The sequence below is a fragment of the Phyllostomus discolor genome, chromosome 8 (assembly GCF_004126475.2).
Source record: "Phyllostomus discolor isolate MPI-MPIP mPhyDis1 chromosome 8, mPhyDis1.pri.v3, whole genome shotgun sequence".
Classification (NCBI taxonomy): Eukaryota; Metazoa; Chordata; class Mammalia; order Chiroptera; family Phyllostomidae; genus Phyllostomus; species Phyllostomus discolor.
Window position 1 is genome coordinate 102,414,787 of NC_040910.2, and position 16,591 is coordinate 102,431,377.

General features: G+C 44.4%; 1 long non-coding RNA gene and 1 other non-coding gene across 2 annotated transcripts; both read left to right on the forward strand.

Moving 5' to 3' along the window:
* Positions 1 to 181: 181 nt before the first annotated feature.
* LOC118502320 lies at positions 182 to 2,000 on the forward strand. Its single transcript, XR_004905030.1, has 2 exons — positions 182 to 591; positions 1,690 to 2,000. It is a non-coding gene; the product is annotated as an uncharacterized LOC118502320 (long non-coding RNA).
* Positions 2,001 to 10,582: 8,582 nt separating this feature from the next.
* On the forward strand, positions 10,583 to 10,693 carry LOC114504360. The gene has a single exon (XR_003685140.1). It is a non-coding gene; the product is annotated as a U6 spliceosomal RNA (small nuclear RNA).
* Positions 10,694 to 16,591: the final 5,898 nt, after the last annotated feature.

The window sequence follows — 16,591 nt, forward strand, 5'->3', positions numbered from 1 at the left end:
CCAGCCTACTAATCTCGCGCCAGGGTGGATGGGGTGGGGGGGGCCATTCAACTCACCCCCGAGTCAGCCCGGCGGGTGGGGCTGCGTTGCCGGAGCTCCACTGGCCCCCTCCTCCTTTGCAAGAATCTGGCCCCTAGGGAGGCGCCCCGCCCCCACCCATCCCCCTACCCAGGCCCTAGCTGGGGGAGGGTGGTCGGCCCCGAGTCTCCCACCTCTTCATATGTAAAATGTACGGCTATTTTTTTTTATTCGTGTAGTGGGTGGAGGGGGTAGTTTGCCCACTCTATCCCGGTTAACTGCTACCGACTGACAGGCGGGGAACCGCGGAGATAGACAAAGAGAAGCCGAGGACTCTGGGGTCTTCAGGAGGGGGTCGCGCAAGCCGGCGAGCCGATGATTTAGAAAAAAAAAGGCGCCTTTTCCCTGGATTTTTAACTCTGTGTGTTGGGGGAGGGTCTCGGCCTTCGTGCCCCGGCTCAGGGAGACTCCCTCGCCTCCGGGAATCCAGGATCGAGGGGCCCTGCGAGAGCGGGACCCGGAGGATGGGAACGGGGAATCGCGGTTGGGAACGAGGGATCCGCAGGAAATCAGGTTTCAGGATTCCCACGGGAGAAAGAGTGGATCGCACCCGGAGTTTGGCCGTGGAACGACAAGGTCTCGGGGTCCTGGGAGAACGCACGGCTCCGGCCCAAGATGACCCCACGAGAGAGGGAGGGGTGAGGAGGAGGACGGGGAGTGGTCGCGCGAGCAGACCCGGGCGAACCGAAGGGGGAGGGCTCAGAAAGGGAGTGACCGGGCGCAGACCCGAGCCGTCCTCCTGCAGCCCTGCCGGGGGCACAGACAGGTGGAGTCCCCTCCGCCCTCCACCCTCCGCCCAGGACGGCGACAGCCGCTTTCCCCGCGCCGGGCGGGGGGCTCGGAACTTTGTTTGGGGTGCGGGATTGGGATCCGGGCGGGAAGGCGGGAGAGGGGCCAGGAGCGAAGCCCCGCCCCGTCCCCAGGTCAGACCCGCGGGGGGAGGGGGCAATTTCCGCTCCGCGCTGGGGAAGCGAGGGGCGGGAGCTTCGGGGAGGGGGCGGCGGTCCGCCCCCCGCCCGTTTCTGCGGAGGGGGAAGAGGATCCGCCCTGGTCTCTTTCCTCGCCTTTGACCGACCCGTTCCGGAGCCTCCGGCCCTGAGATCCCGAGGGACCGACCCGAATGGGCAAGGGTCGACACGTGGGCGCTCGCACCCAGTCTGGGCGTTGGGGGAGGGAGCAGCTCGCCGCGCCTTTCGGAGGCTCAGAGACGCGGCGGCGAGCGGGACGCGCGGTCCACGCGCCCCCGGGGTCCCGAGCCCGGGGACCAGCCTGGCCGGCGAGTTTCCCGTGGCGGGGGCTGAGGCGGCGCAGAGGGGGGTGGAGAGCGCGCCCCGGGGGCCGTGGAGCCCCCTTCTCTTGGAAAGCGGGGAGTGGACCCCCGATATTGCCAGAAGCTCCTCGAACTGAGCGGAAGCTCGGGTTTTGCGGGAGGGGACCATCATTCTGTCCGGGCACGCGTGCTGCGAGGGCAGGTGAGGCAGGGGGTCACTCTCCCTTTCCCGGTCCCCGACCCCATTGTCTCAGTCGCCGGCGGCCCGGGCCGACTCCGAAACACGTGTTGGCTGCATCGATATGAATGCCTTGAGGTTTTCTCTTATTTTTTGTTTGCAGAGTCTGAGCTCACTCCGACTTGTGCGCACCGCTCTTCTGCCTGCCGGTTTTATACCGTTCGAAAGTCGGGAGTTCCAGGCGGCACGCCGCACCTTTGTCCCCCTCCCGGTTTTCCTCGCGCGTTGGAGAGAGATGGGGCTTGGCGTGGGTGCGGGGGAGGGCTCCCAACTCGGTTTCTCGGTCTCCACCACCTTCAAACCCGACCCTCCAAATTCGCGTTTTGTTCTAGCCAGCCACGTGTTTGTCTCGTTTTTGTTTTGGCGATTTTTTTTTTCTCTCCATGGGGCAAGATAAAATACTATAAGCAATTAGTTGCCAAGTCGAAAAAAGATTTCTATCTAAGAAGGTGGGCAACATGTGTCTCCCACCCACCACCCCACCCATCCTTCCACCCTCCCCTCTGCTTCTGACTATGAACTCCTGACCATACACTTAACTTGAAAACCAACGAGCTGGAATCCGTACCTGCCACGTAGTAGGCATTCAATAAACATTTTGAATGAAAAACAAGCTAATAGAAACTGCAAAGCAAAGAGACTTCAGAGGATAAAAAGTCCAGGAGAAAAAAAAATCATCTTGGCCAGAATGTGTGCATCTGTTGCCTGGGAACTTTTGGTGTTGTGTGCACTTTCGAGAGGGCTAAGATAGTCTCAAGAAAGGCGGCCGTGTTCCTTGGCCTCTTCCTGAATTGGAGCCCTACCCTCCTTCAATCTTTTCTGTTCTATTGGGGGACAAGAAAAAGGGTACTAGGCAGGGCATCCCACTTCCCAGAACATGCTGTTTAGCCTTCGTTTCATTTAAATCTTAAGGAATTACTAGAAGCACCTCTCCCTGGGGAACACAGCCACCACGCTACCTCTTTATGTTTAAAACCGAAGCAAGTTACAACCCACAAAAACCTCCCTCCAGACCTCCACACGCCTGTAAAATGCAGCCCACCTTTTCCCATCCTAGATTCAAAGGGAAGCACATTTTTTTCAAGGAAAAATGGAATTCAGTTCATGGGTAGGTTTTTTTTTTTAATTTTAAAATATATATATATTAGAAGTCTAAATGTGAGCTGAAAATAATTTTTAAAAATAACAGAAAATATAAATTTTTAAAATTAAAAACGTGCCAGCCACTGCTAAAGGGAAACTGATTTGTTTTAAAAATCAGCTGTTTTCACTGAATTCTAGTCCTCCCACCCCCACCCCCACCCCCCTCTCCGAGGTCTGGGCAGAGGCACAGGCTGCTGGAGCACAAGGGGGAGGAGACAGCTGGGGCTGGTTACATACAGACCTTTTTTGCCCCCAAATCAGTCTTGCCTCAGTGACCTGGCTGTTTTAGACTGGGGCTGGGGGGCTGAGGGTTGTCGACTGGTACTTAATCTCGCCCCTCTGAGTGAGCCCAGCACTAAAATTAACCTAAGAGAAGGGTTATCCTTGTCAAACATTACTAGGTTAGGGATAAAAATGGGCAGACTCAGGACTCCATAACTTATCATCCTCCTTTTTGTTTTTCTTTTAATATTAAAGACAACTAATAAACATTTATTTTCAATTTTTTTCCTACACAGCTTTGGAAAAGAATATTCAGTGCAGAATTAAATTTAGTTGATGAGAGTGAAAAATGTAGCTACAAGATAAATTGTTTTCTTTAATAATATGATAATTTATACAATTCAGTAATAACATCATTTTCAAATTATTCTTATAATACTTCTTGTTCTCTTTTGTTTTTCCTGGAAAAGTCTTTGGTCTGGTTTCAGAATTCAGTTTTCCTCAGAATTCAGAAACACTGAAACTTGACTCCATTTTAAAGGTGGGATTCTGATCCTTTTTCCTTCAATGTGAACATAAACATACATGCAGAGGAAAAAAATGTAAGACTAAAACAACTTTTTAAAAATTGGAAATACAAAGCGAAGAAATCAATTTCACCATTGTCATACAAAATTAACTGTTTTTAAAATGTGTCTTTCCAGCATTTGTTCATTTTGATAGTTTTGTAGTTTGTTATTTTATTTTTATATTTTGTTTTCGCTTGCTATTGTATCATAAGCATTTTCCCATGCTGCCTCAGAATTGTCATAACTATCATTTTGAGTGAACTTGTAGCATTTAGTACAGTAGATGGAAGTTCATCATTAATTGTTATTTTTCGATATGTAAAGTTATGGCAACTTTTTTTTTATTTTTGCTTTTGTAAATAGTGCTGAACAGATTTTGAGGAAAATATAACTTTTTCCTCTTTTAACTCCTTTGGATAAACCCCAAGAATATATATTACATTTCAAACCGAACATTTATCAATGACTTTTCCATCTTTTTAATGACTTTCTGTTTTTAAAGGTTAGCCTGTTTTACAAAAGAAACAAAAAGTTAGAAAGCAATTAGAAGGGAAATACATTAAAGTAGACATTTTTCTCTTTTATTTTCTAATGAACCATAATTGATTTTGAAATGAAATTATGGTTTCTATAAAATACAGAAAAAGTTTTCACATTTCTTGACATGGCTGTTTGGACTTAAGAGTTTTTGAAGGCATTTGTTTTTGTTTGGTTTTTATTTATTTTGTTGTTTGCTTGTTTTTTTTCTTCATTATTATTGCCTTGGGATATTTTGTTTCTTCCTGTAACTTGAAGTTTTAGTGGGGTTCTTTTAAATGACTGTAAACTTTGAAAAACTGTAAAATAGCCCCAGTTAAGAACACATGCAGCATTTTTTGCTGTCAAATAAATAAGGGTCATTATGTACTTAAGATAACTCATAAAATGTAATAAAATGGTAAGCAGAAAAGAAAAGTTTCCTCAAATTATCACTGAAGTGTTCATTGTTTAAAATCTTAAAAAGAAATGTATTTTTCCAGAAATAGGAAAGATTCAAGAAGAAAAAATAACTGTAAGAATGACCATTTGTTTTTCTGCGGGTCACACAGCGTGTGACAAAACTGCTCAATTTTTTTGTCTGAGCTTAGGTTTGCAGTTTAGAAACCTTTAGAGAAGTAAGGGAGTAATTTATTTTATTAACTTTGAAAAAAATGGGCATTTCCAAATCCAATTTGTTAGTAAATTAAACTGCACCATAGTAGCCTCTATTGACACATGTGAAATAAATGTCAGTAACATTCCACACACTCCCCCATTGCTGCCTTTTTTCACTCCAAAATTATCTGGTTAAAAGGTAATGAACAACTTTGCTTAATCCCAATTTTGCACAAAATGCAAAATAGATCCCTGATTCATTGTAGGGGGGCGGGAAAGGTACAGTTCAAGAAAAGACTGGGAAATAAGTGTTATTTTTTAAAATAAAATTGTAAAAAGAAACAAAAGAAAGAATCCATACCTAAATAGTATTTAAAGTGACAATAATACAATTTTGTTCTTGAAATCTACATATCTTCAAAGTATTTAAGTGAATTTAATTCAAAATGAATCAATTACAACATGGAGGTAATTACAAATGGTGTGGAGGTAATTTGATTTTTCCTACATAATATCTATACTTTTTTAAGACTAAAAGAATTTTCCTAGCTGGAAAGAAAATTATTTTTGTTTGTATATTTAAAGTTTTGTTCCTGCCTGTAAGATTAATTAGTTTTACTCCTGTTTCTAGTTAGGATTTTCTTTTTTCAGGAGTTGTCTCAAATATTTCAAAGTGCTTAACAGAAGATGTTGCTACTTTTTTTTAAGTTTAAAAAATTCACACATACACTATTTTACACTAATATTTTATTACCAAAATATTCATTAGAAACACCTAGATCTGTTTCTATAAAACCAGTTTTATACAGAAAAGGAAACTAGTCTAATAGTATGTTATTTTTAAACTGATTATTTGACTAAACTGAGATTCAATTCTAAACGTGATTTCTGATTTTCATGGGTTGATAATTCAGAAAGAGTTTGGGTCCACCCACCTCTTCCCTAAACATCCTCACATTTTTAAGGATTATTATTAACACAACCCCCACGATTAAATAAAACCTGAAAGTATTTGCTCAAGGGTCATAGGAGAAATCAGTGAATAAATTTTTAAAGTTTTCATTTTAAATGTGTCTGTCAAGTGTATAGGAAACAAATATTAGAGTTATTTCTAAGTTGCTTTGAAATAAGGCTCATGATCTCTTTCCCTATCTTCCTCTTCCTCCCTGCCCCTCCCCCTGCCCCTCCCCTCTCTGTCCCTCCCCCCTCCTTTTGTTCCTCCATTTTTCTTCCTACTCCCGACACTGTCAATTCCTTTCCTCCCCCCCTTTACCTTTACCCTCTTTTCAATTTTTCTTTTTTCTCTGTCACTTCTCTTCCCCGTTTTAGCATTCGTGGGCTCCTCTGCCCCTCAGTCCATTTCTTCCCTCTTTTTAATCAACATACCTCTCCAAATTTTCTATCTTTTTATTCCACTCCTTCCCTTTTCCTTCTGCCTCTCCCACCATCACTACTTGTTATCATTCAAATTTATTTCTGGGGACGTGGAAGGTGTCAGAGATGCTTGAAATATTTTATCCACCAAAGTGGGAACCCCAGGGTGAGTCAGAGCTCCTCCACCCTGTGCTCTCGGTTTGTATTGTCTGAACATTCACTGGATACTCTTACTGGTTTGTATTATTTTCCTGCATCGTATGTTGCTTATAACTAACCTTGTTATTAGCACTTTATGTATCAAGTTCTTGAGGGCAGAAACTATAAATTACTTAGGGAATCCAACACAGCGCTGACAGGTGTCCAAAACATATATTAAATAAGTATCTTTTGGTGCTAGCTGAGAAGACAGGGTTGTTGCGATAAGATAAAATGCTGTGTTTAGCCTGTTAAGTGTTTTTTTCTTCTTTCCTTCCTTCCTTTTCCCTTTTTATTTTATTTTTTGTAAATGCACTCCACAATCATCCGATGAAATACAGGTAAATTCAGTCATTCAAAAGGCTGATCAGTCTGCATCGAAATAGCAACAAACAAACAAGCGCTGGCGAGGATGTGGAGAAATGGGGACCCACGTGCGCCAGTTGTGGGGGTGCGGATTGGTGCAGCCACTGTGCAGAGCAGTATGAAGGTCCCTCGAAAAATGAAAACTAGAACTACCCAGTAATTCCCCTTGTGGTTATCCCTCTAAAGAAAACAAAAACACTCATTTGGAAAGGTGTATTCAGCTCTATGTTCGTCGCATCGTTCTTTACAGTAGCCTAGACATTAAAGTAACCTAAGTGTCCAGCAATAGATAAGTGGATAAGGAAGACGAGCTACGTATACAAGATGGAATATTACTAGCAATGGAAAAGAAAGAGATCTTGCCATTTACAACAACACGGGGGGGCTTCGGGGGGATAATGTGAGTGAAAGGAGTCAGACAGGGAAGGACTAATGCTGTGTGATTGCATTCACACGTAGAATCTAAAAAACAAAACAAAACAGACTCATAGATATGGAGAACGAACTGATGTTGCCAGGGAGGAGGTGGGCGGAAGAGCAGAAAAGGTGAAGGAAAATGAGAGGCACACATTTCCCGGTGGGAAGTAAGTCACGAGGATGTAATGTACAGCGTGGGCAATGACATGGCAACAACTTTGTATGGCGGACACTTGGTTACTAGATTTATCATGACCGCTTCATTGGGCATGTAAACGTTGAATAATTATGTTGTACAACCAAAACTAAAATATTGTATATTAACTATATTTTATTTTTTTAAAAATGGATAGCAACCCAGAGTTCCCTCTGGGCTTGTCGTTTCCTAGTCTGGCGCCCACAACAGTGCTGAGCCCAGTGTCCACTGATGAGCATTCTTCCCCTTCTGCCTGGTCGTGTAGCTTTGGCATTCTTCTCAACTTCGGGTCTCAGGCAGCCCGTGGCAACCGCCGGAGTCCGTGGGCTCAGCCCGTTGCCATCCTGCTCTCCCGTGACCGCGCAGCCGGGTTGATGGACTCAAGGCACAGCCCACGCGCACCTCCTGCCGGGAACTCTATTCGGGTCTTTTTATCTGGGACTGTAGCTAGCTCCCCATTAACCGTGTCAAGATCTGTTATTTGGTACGTCATCCAAAACAAAAGCGCCACCGGGAGACAGCCTCCCATCTCGGTAATGCCCGGGATGTCTGGGAAAGCCAGTCACCCTAGCAGAAGTTGACCGAATATTCTAGGTTTCCATACAGCTATGAACACCCAAGAAAAAGGGAAAGCAGTTTTTATAGCAAGCTAAATTAAAACAAAAATTAAGCAGGTCATAAAAACAGCAAAGTGGGTGTTTGGGTTTCTTTTTTTTTTCATTCTCACCCAAGGATGTTTATTGATTTGAGAGAGGAAAGGAGATGGAGAGAAAAAAGTATTGATGTGAGAGAGAAAAACATAGATCAGTTGCCTCCTGTATGTACCCTGACTAGGGACAGAACCCACAATCTAGGTATGTGCTCTGACTGGGAATCGAACCTGCAACTTTCTTTGGTGTATAAGATGACACTTGAAACAACTGAGCCTCCCAGCCAAGGAGCAGAGTCAGGTGTTTTCATTTTTAATGTGTAATACTCCTTACTAGCAAGAATAGAGTGAAATAAAACATTCCATATGGCTGTGTGGGAGAATAATATTCAGGCAACAAAAATCTTACTAAATTCTTACTATTTGACTTAGAAATTACACTTTTGAGTAACGTTCCTACCAAAAATCTAGTATGTAAGTCCTTTTATTCAGCCTTAAAAAGGAACGAAATTCTGATCCTTGTTACAACATATGAATCTTGAAAGCATTACGCTAAGTAAAATAAGCCCGACACAAAAGGACAAATATAATATAATTGCACTTACATGAGATACATGGAGCAGTGAAATTCACAAGGGCAGAAAGTAGAAGAGAAGTTACCAGGGGCTGGCAGGAGGGATGGGGTGGAGAGTTAGTGTTTAATGGGTACAGAGTTTCAACTTGCAAGATGACAGAGTTCTTGAGATGGATAATGGGATGGTTTCACAACAGAGGAAATGTACTTACTATCATTGAATTTTACACTGAAAATCTGTTAAAATTGTACATTTGTGTCATGTATATTTTACCATGATTTAAAAAGGTAAAAAAAAACAAACTTTCAAAACCTCAAAAAAGATAATAAACGTACACACTAATTATCACCCTCAAAGGGGGGAAAAAAACACATGCATGCTTAAAAACAGGGGAATTTTCCAGTAACTTTAAACATAGGCATCTGGTAAAATATTATGTAACCATGAAATTTGTATTTAAAAACGGCTTTTAAAAAGTGGAGAGAAGTTTGCAAAAAGTTCGCATCACACAACTGAGTACTTGCACGCCCATAGTTCATATGATTGGAACTATCTTTTTAAAATAGATAGATATGTGCCTAAAAGACTAGAAATTACCTTACAGAAACTCTGTGCATGAATACCCAGAGAGGTGTACAAGAATATTCACAGCAGCACTGTGTATAATAACAAAACCTAGAAACCATACATGGCCATTCACGGGAGAATGGGTAAGGAGAGTCCGTTATAGATAGCTGTGCGATGGAGTACCAGTGGGCGGTGACAATAAATGAACTTCAGCAACGTGGGCGAATTCCACAATGCTGATAAAAACAAACCAGTAAAAAAAAAACCAGACTGAACATACATATTATCGTTCCCTTTATTTAAGTTCAAAATATGCAAAACTAAACAATATATTGTTTAGGGATGCATCCAAAAGAGGTTAAACTTTAAAGAAAAGAGAGAGAATGATGAATAAAATTCCAGAACGGGGTTAATTCGGGGAGGTGGCTCAGGGGTGACTGCAGAGGGTCTCACGGGGCACTTCAAAGATGCTGGAAACGGATGTTCCAGTTCTCAACTGAGTGGTGGATGCACAGGCATTTGTGGTTTTATTCTCGAAACTTCACGTTATCTTTGTTAAGCATAAATAGTTCATAAAAATTCATTGAAATAATAAAAACCTGGGAAAAAGTGTGAACAGTTAACTCTGGTTTTGAGAACATAGATACATTTCTCTCTGCTCCCCTCTCTCTCTCCCCTTCCCTATTTCTCGCTCTCTTGACTCTGGTATATTTTCCAAGATTTCTAGATTGTCTGTTATATTTTTGTAACAAATGAGTCAACCCTAACCCAAGGATACCTTTAGAAGCCAAAAAAGGGATAGTTCTGGATCATCCGCCATTCCAAGATTTGATACAGCCAGAAATTCTTCCATTGGCAACCAGGGTGGAGGGTTAACTGCAACTCACTTTGATCAATCACGGCTGTGGCTTGACTTTAGCTAAAGGACTGATTAATTACACATTTATTCCTAATAATCCGAGGTGCCATGTGCTGAAACTTAGGACCAGCAAGGTAAACAACAGGAAGCAAGCCCTTAGAGTCACACCTTCCCAGCTTGTCCTGGCTCTGGCTGACACGTCCCCCCTTTGCACACCCATGTTTGAGTCATGTTCGTCTCCTTTTGCATTCGCTGGTGCCCTGTAAGGGGCGAAGCCCATTGCTTCTTCGTCAGCCTGGGCGGCTCTTGCTGCGGAAACCTGGGAAAACACGGGGCAGGATCCGTGTGGCTGTGTTTCTCTGAGTGATTTCCATTATTTGCACCACCTAAGATCTCCTTTATTCTTTCTCCACGAGGCCAGTGTTTCAAAAATCTTGCCTATCAAAAAATTCCATTGGTCAACTAGTAACAAACTGTGCTCCTGTGGAAACATACACGTGTCTCAGCGGAGCCCCTGCTCTACAGACAGCAAGTGGTGACGCTGCTCCCACCGGAAGCACAGGCACTTGAAATCAGAATGTGCCCAATTGCCAGGAGCACATGTCTGATGTGTGTTGGATGTTCTCACTGCCTGCAGATAGCTCATGGAGACCATGGTGCCCATGACGCCTTCCTTCCCTCCCTCTTAGAACACTGAGGTCCTAAGGGTTTGCAGAGCATTACTCAAGGGCTCACTTTGGCAGCACATACACTAAAATTGGGGTGATACAGAGAAGATTAGCATGGACCCTGCACGAGGATGGATGACTCACTAATTCATAAAGCATTCCCTATTTTGGGGGATGTGAAGGACAGCCTAGGGGATGTAGTCAATAATTCTGTAATAACTAAGTATGGTGCCAGTTGGATATGGGAATATCAGGGCGAACGCTTTGTAAAGTGTGTGATTGTCTAACCACTGTGCTGTGCACCTGAAACTAATAAAGCATACTATTTCATGTAAACTGTAGCTGAAAAAATGTTTTTACTGTGGCCAGGTCGCTCCGTTGGTTGGAGCATCGTCCCCATACGCCAAGGTTGTGGGTTCGATCCCCAGTCAGAGCACAGGCAGGAAACAACCAATGAGTGCAAAAACAAGTGGAACAACAAATCGGTCTCTCTCCTTTCCTCTCTCTCTAAAATCAATCGATACATTTTTTTAAATGTTTAATATCTTTTCAAAAAATTTTTTCATAAAAAAATGTTTTAACCCTCACCTGAGGATATGTTCATTGATTCATTGATTTCAGAGAGAGGAGGGAGGGAGGGAGGGAGGGAGCGGGAGAGAGAGAGAGAAACATCCATGGTTGCCCCCCAACCAGGGACAGAACCTGCAGCCCGGGCATGTGCCCTGACCAGGAATCAAACGAACCCACAACCTCTTGGTGCATGGTGATGACGCTCCAGCCAGATGAGCCACTGGCCATGAAAGATATGAGCGTATATAGTTTTTTAATCCTCACCCCAGGATGTTTTTTCATTGCTGAGAGAGAGAGAGAGAGAGGAACATCGATGTGAGAAACATCGATTGGCTGCCTTCTCCTGCACACCCTGACAGGGGTCAGGTCTGCCGCCTGGGTGTGCGCCCCGACTGGGAATGGAACCTGCAACCTCTCGGGCTATGGGGCGATGCTCCAACCAACTGAGCCACACTGGCCAGGGCCAAAAATATTTTTAATATGGAAAAAAAATAAAAACATTACTCAAGAGCAACTTTCCCATTCTAGTACACTTCCTGGAAGGAGCGCACAAGAGGCAGAGGGGAACTTTGTAAATTGCAGAAAGCACCCTGAGGTGGGGGTACTGTTTCTACCTTATAGGTCAGCTACGCCCGGACCCCAAGTCTGTGCTCCTGCCTTTATACCAATGGAGCATTTAAACATCCTAATCCAACCACACATACATCACAATTTATGCAAAAAATGTAAAGGCAACTCGGTGGAGGAAGGATAACCTTTTTAACAAATAGTGCCGGAGCACTTAGATATTCACATGCACAAACACAAACTTCTTTCCACGCTCCATTCTATATACAAATTAACTCAGTCTTATACCTAAATGTGATCATTCAGGTCGTATAACTAACTGTGAAGCCAAAATCTCGAAGACGTCTAGGATAAAACCGTTGTGAGCTTGGGCTAGGCAACGACCTCTCAGATCTCTCTCTCTCTCTCACACACACACACACCTCATAAAAAGCTGAATTCATAAATTGGACATTATCAGAATTTGAAAAACTTCTGTCCCTCAAAAGATACTGTTAAGAGAGTGAGAAGACAAGCCACAGAGTGGGAGAAAATATTTGTAAATCATGTATCTGATGAAAGACTTGTATCTCAAATCTCAAAACTCGATAACAAAAAACAAATACCCCCCCCCCCAAAAAAGGACAAAACATTTGAACATATATTTCACCAACGAGGATATACAGATGGCAAATAAGCCCATGAAACAATAGTTCATATCATTAGTCATCAGTGAAACGCAAATTAAAATCGCAATGAGATACCAATACATACCTAATAATAGAATAGCTAAAATTGAAAAAGACTGACCACACTCAGTTTTGGCAAGACTGTGGGGGAACTGGAACTTTTATACAGGTGGTGGGAATGTAACATGTGACCACCACTTAGGAGAACACTTTGGCAGTTCCTTAAAAAGTTAAACATACTCCAATCCTAGGTATTTACCCCCCCACACACCAAAAAAAAAGAAAAGCGTATGTCACCCTGGCCAATATGGCTTAATTTGTCACAGCATCATCGCATAGACCAAAAGGTTGAGGGTTCAATCCCCGGTTCAGTCAACAATTCCCTCTCACATCGATGTTTCTCTCTCTCTCTCCCTTCCTCTCTCAATAAACTCAATGAAAAAGAATGTCCTCTGTCTGGGATTAAAATGTGTGTGTGTGTGTGAGAGAGAGAGAGAGAGAGACATGCCCACAAACATTCATAGCAGCTTAATTTGTAACAGCCCAACTAGAAACTAGCTAAGTGATAGGAGAGGGGGGCTCTAGGAAACTTTTGAGGATGGTGGATTATGTTCGCTACATAAATTGCAGTGATGGTTTCATGAGAGAGAACACGGGTTAAGTTGTACACTTTCAATTAAATGTGTGCAGTTAATTACATGTCAGTTACACCTCAAAAGTGCTGTGCTTTCAAATCCCAGTACTGTGGAGTGAGTGGTGAACTGGAAAATGACCATTTTCTGTTATCATAATAGAGATGGGTTCAAGCAAGAATTATCAGTGATTGTTAAGTATATCTGAGGGTGGGGGAGGTCTGACCAGGAAAAAGGTATTTGCATTGTCTAAAAGTGTCTCTCTCTCTCTCTCTCTCTCTGCTTTGGCCGGGTAGCTCAGTTAGTTAGAGCCTGTTCCCGTACATCAAGATTGTGGGTTTGATCCCCAGTCAGGGCACATATGAGAACCAACCAATAACCCTGGCTGGTGTGGCTCCGTGGACTGAGTGCTGGCCTGAGAACCATAAGGTCACTGGTTTGATTCACAAGTCAGGGCACGTGCCTGCTTGTCGTCAGGGGCATGCAAGAGGCAACCGATTGATGTGTCTTCCACACATCAGTGTTTCTCTCCCTCTGTTTCTCCCTCCCTTCCCCTCTCTCTTTCTGGAAACAAACAAACAAACACCCTCCCAATGAATGTATAAGTGGAACAACAAACTGATGTTTTTTTTTTTCTCTCTCTCTCTCTCCCCACCTTCTTCTTAGTCCCTAAAATCAATTTAAAAAAATGTTAAAGTGTCTCCCTGCATATGGCTTATTAGTTATAGGAAGAACAACTACAACTGTACAGTGGGAAAATTCAACAACCCTTTGACTGGGTGATCAACATGGTCATCAATCACAGGCGGGCAGACACCTAGCTCCTCTGGGTGGGATACCTCAACAAGGGCACACCTTCCTTTGTCTAGTATTCTGGCCAGGATGCAAAACCTGAATCCAACTAGGAAGAAGCATCAGACAAACCCAGACTGAGAAGCGTTCTATAGCGCAACTGTCAGTGGCACGGGAAAGAGAGGCTGAGAGACGGAGTGAATGGGGATGGAGAGACGCGGCAATGAAATGCAGCTTGGTCCTGGCCTGCATCTAATAAGGGAGGGAAACACCCAGAGGGACATTTATTTGGACCATCGAAGAGAACTGTGATGTGGACTATAGGCTTTCTGTCAATGTCACACCACTTGAATTGTATGGTTGTACTGACTGTGTTTGTATACATGAGTATCTTTGTTCAGAAGAAACATACATGCAAATATTAAATGGTAAAGAAACAGGTGTATGTGTCTGCTCTCAATTGCTGAGAAGGTAGCTAAGGGAAAGATGTAACATAAGTAGCAACGCATTAAAAATTGTTGAGTATGTGGGTATATTGGAGTTCTCTGCATTATTTTTGCAACTTCCCTTTAAGTTTTAAATGGTTTCCAAGTGAAAGGCTTTAAAAACTCCCAGATGAATGACTCTGGGAATGGCACTGAGGCACTGGGGTTTCAAAAGGCTCTCCGCATAGAGTTGCCAGATTTGGATGTTTAGTTACATTTGAATTTCAGATAAACAACAGTTTTTAAACTTTTTTTTTTAGTATGAGTATGCCCCATGCCGTATTGGCTGCCTGACCATCCAGTGCCCTCTCGCAATGCGAAAGACCGACATCTATACCCTGCAAAACATCAGAGAAACGACTCGTTCTCTGTGTCTTCAGGATCCAACATCAGCTCAGTTCCCACTCTTACGGAGAGAAAGGGACTAAGATACATAGATTTTCAACGGCCAGATTTTATGACAATGAGGAGGAGTGTTTGATGAATCTAGCATCTTCTATAATCATGGCAATGGTGGTCAATGCTTTTTTTAGGGCTGATGATACAGGGGTGGGCAAAAGTAGGTTCACAGGCGTTCTTATGGAAAAAGATACGCAGGTTACGATTATGACAATAGCTTTATTAGCTCTGTATTTTATGTACTCACAACTTAAACCTACTTTTACCTCCCTGTATACATGGTTGCCAGCCTCTGAGGTGGCCCCCACGGGTCTCTGGCTCCCGCGCAGTCCGCCCCACGTCGTACCAGAGTTGGTCTGCATGACCCGTACCCTGCAGTTGAAGTAATGGTCACATCTGGATTTAGGTTTTAAAAGGCATTCAGGTTTTCATCTTCGGTGCCTGCGCTTGCTCTGGGGGAAGAAGCCCCACGGTGAGCAGCCCTGGGGAGCAGTGCACCGTTGCAGCCGTGAGCTGGGAAGGGGATCTACAGCCCCAGACAAGTCTTCTGAGATTGCAGCTCAGCTGGTAGCTCCTGCGACTTCGGGGGAGAGACCCGGAGGGAGCCGGAACCACCCAGCTAAGCCACGCCCAGATTCCTGAGCCTCAGAAACTGTGAGATAATAAATGTTCCTTGTTTCAAACTGCTGCCATTCAGAACCGTTTGTTATGCAGCAAACAGTAACTAACATATCAAGATATAATGTAATACGATGTATCTTGTATTACATATAATGTAATACTAAGTGTCCATGTTTCCTACATCCTTTATTTGAGGCAGGAACTGTTACCGCCCCCATTTTACAGAAAGGGGGACTGAAGCACAGAAGGAGTTGCTCTAGTCACCTCGGGTGACTAGACGGGTGAGTCTGTCCCCAATCTCTGCTCCTCCAATGGGACTTCCCAGCCTCCTCTGTGCCAGGTGCTGGGCTGAGTCAGCCAGCTTTATCATTTCACCTTACCTAATTCTCACCTTCCAAAGAAAACCACCAGCCAGCACTCCCCAGACCTCCAAACTAACGAGACATGGTAACTTTGCACTTACCTGCGAGAGGTAGGCAGGGCAGGTTTTGTCTCCTTCTCCCCAGTTTAGAGTCAGGCAAGCTGAGGCTCCGAGTGAGTAAGGGCTCTGCCCGCAGTTAAGCATTACTCAGGAGTGGTGAGGCGGTGGCGTGCAGGCTGGAATCCTGCTACTCATTGCTCCAAACTGAGGGTTGCGGAAGGGCCTCCCCGTACCCACTGCAGGAATCCGTGTGCGTGTGCGTGCGAGGGGAGTGTCCGCCGGGGACCCTGGAAACCGCTCCTTCCTCCGTGTCCCGGTGCAAGCCAGAGGGAAGGAGAGCCCTCCCTTTCACCACCTCCTTTCTGGGGGATGGACTCCCCCCTGGAACAGAGACGGGCTTAAGAATGCTGCTCTCTCTGGGAGTCCAGCCCTCTGGCCTTTTATCCTAAATGCATCACCAGTTCTTTCCCTCCCTGGAAGTAAGAACCTTCGGCAGCCCCTCCCAGTTCCAACTCTTCAGTGGGTTTCTCCTCCCATGGATTAGGCTGCAACTAAGCACTGAGCTCTTTTCTTGACAAACAAAAGCAAACAAAATAGCCTTTGAAAACAGCAAGAGGGATTGGAGTTAGAACTGAGAGGGGGCTTCCCAAACGATCCCTTGTAGCAGATGGCCGAGAGAGAGGCTGGAGGTGGCGTATTCTTTCTTGAAGATCGTTCTGGAAAGTGTCCGTCTTTACCCGCGTGGTGCTGGGGCCGGTGGTGTGGGCAGGGATGGTTGCAGCCGTGGCTGCGTCTGTGGTGCGACTGGGGCGGAGAGCTACAGGGCGTCCTTCTAAGAATCAAGAGAGGCCAGATGACTCGACAGAACTGGTGAGGTTCCTGCCTCCTCTCGTCTCCTCTGAAGGGGGAAAAT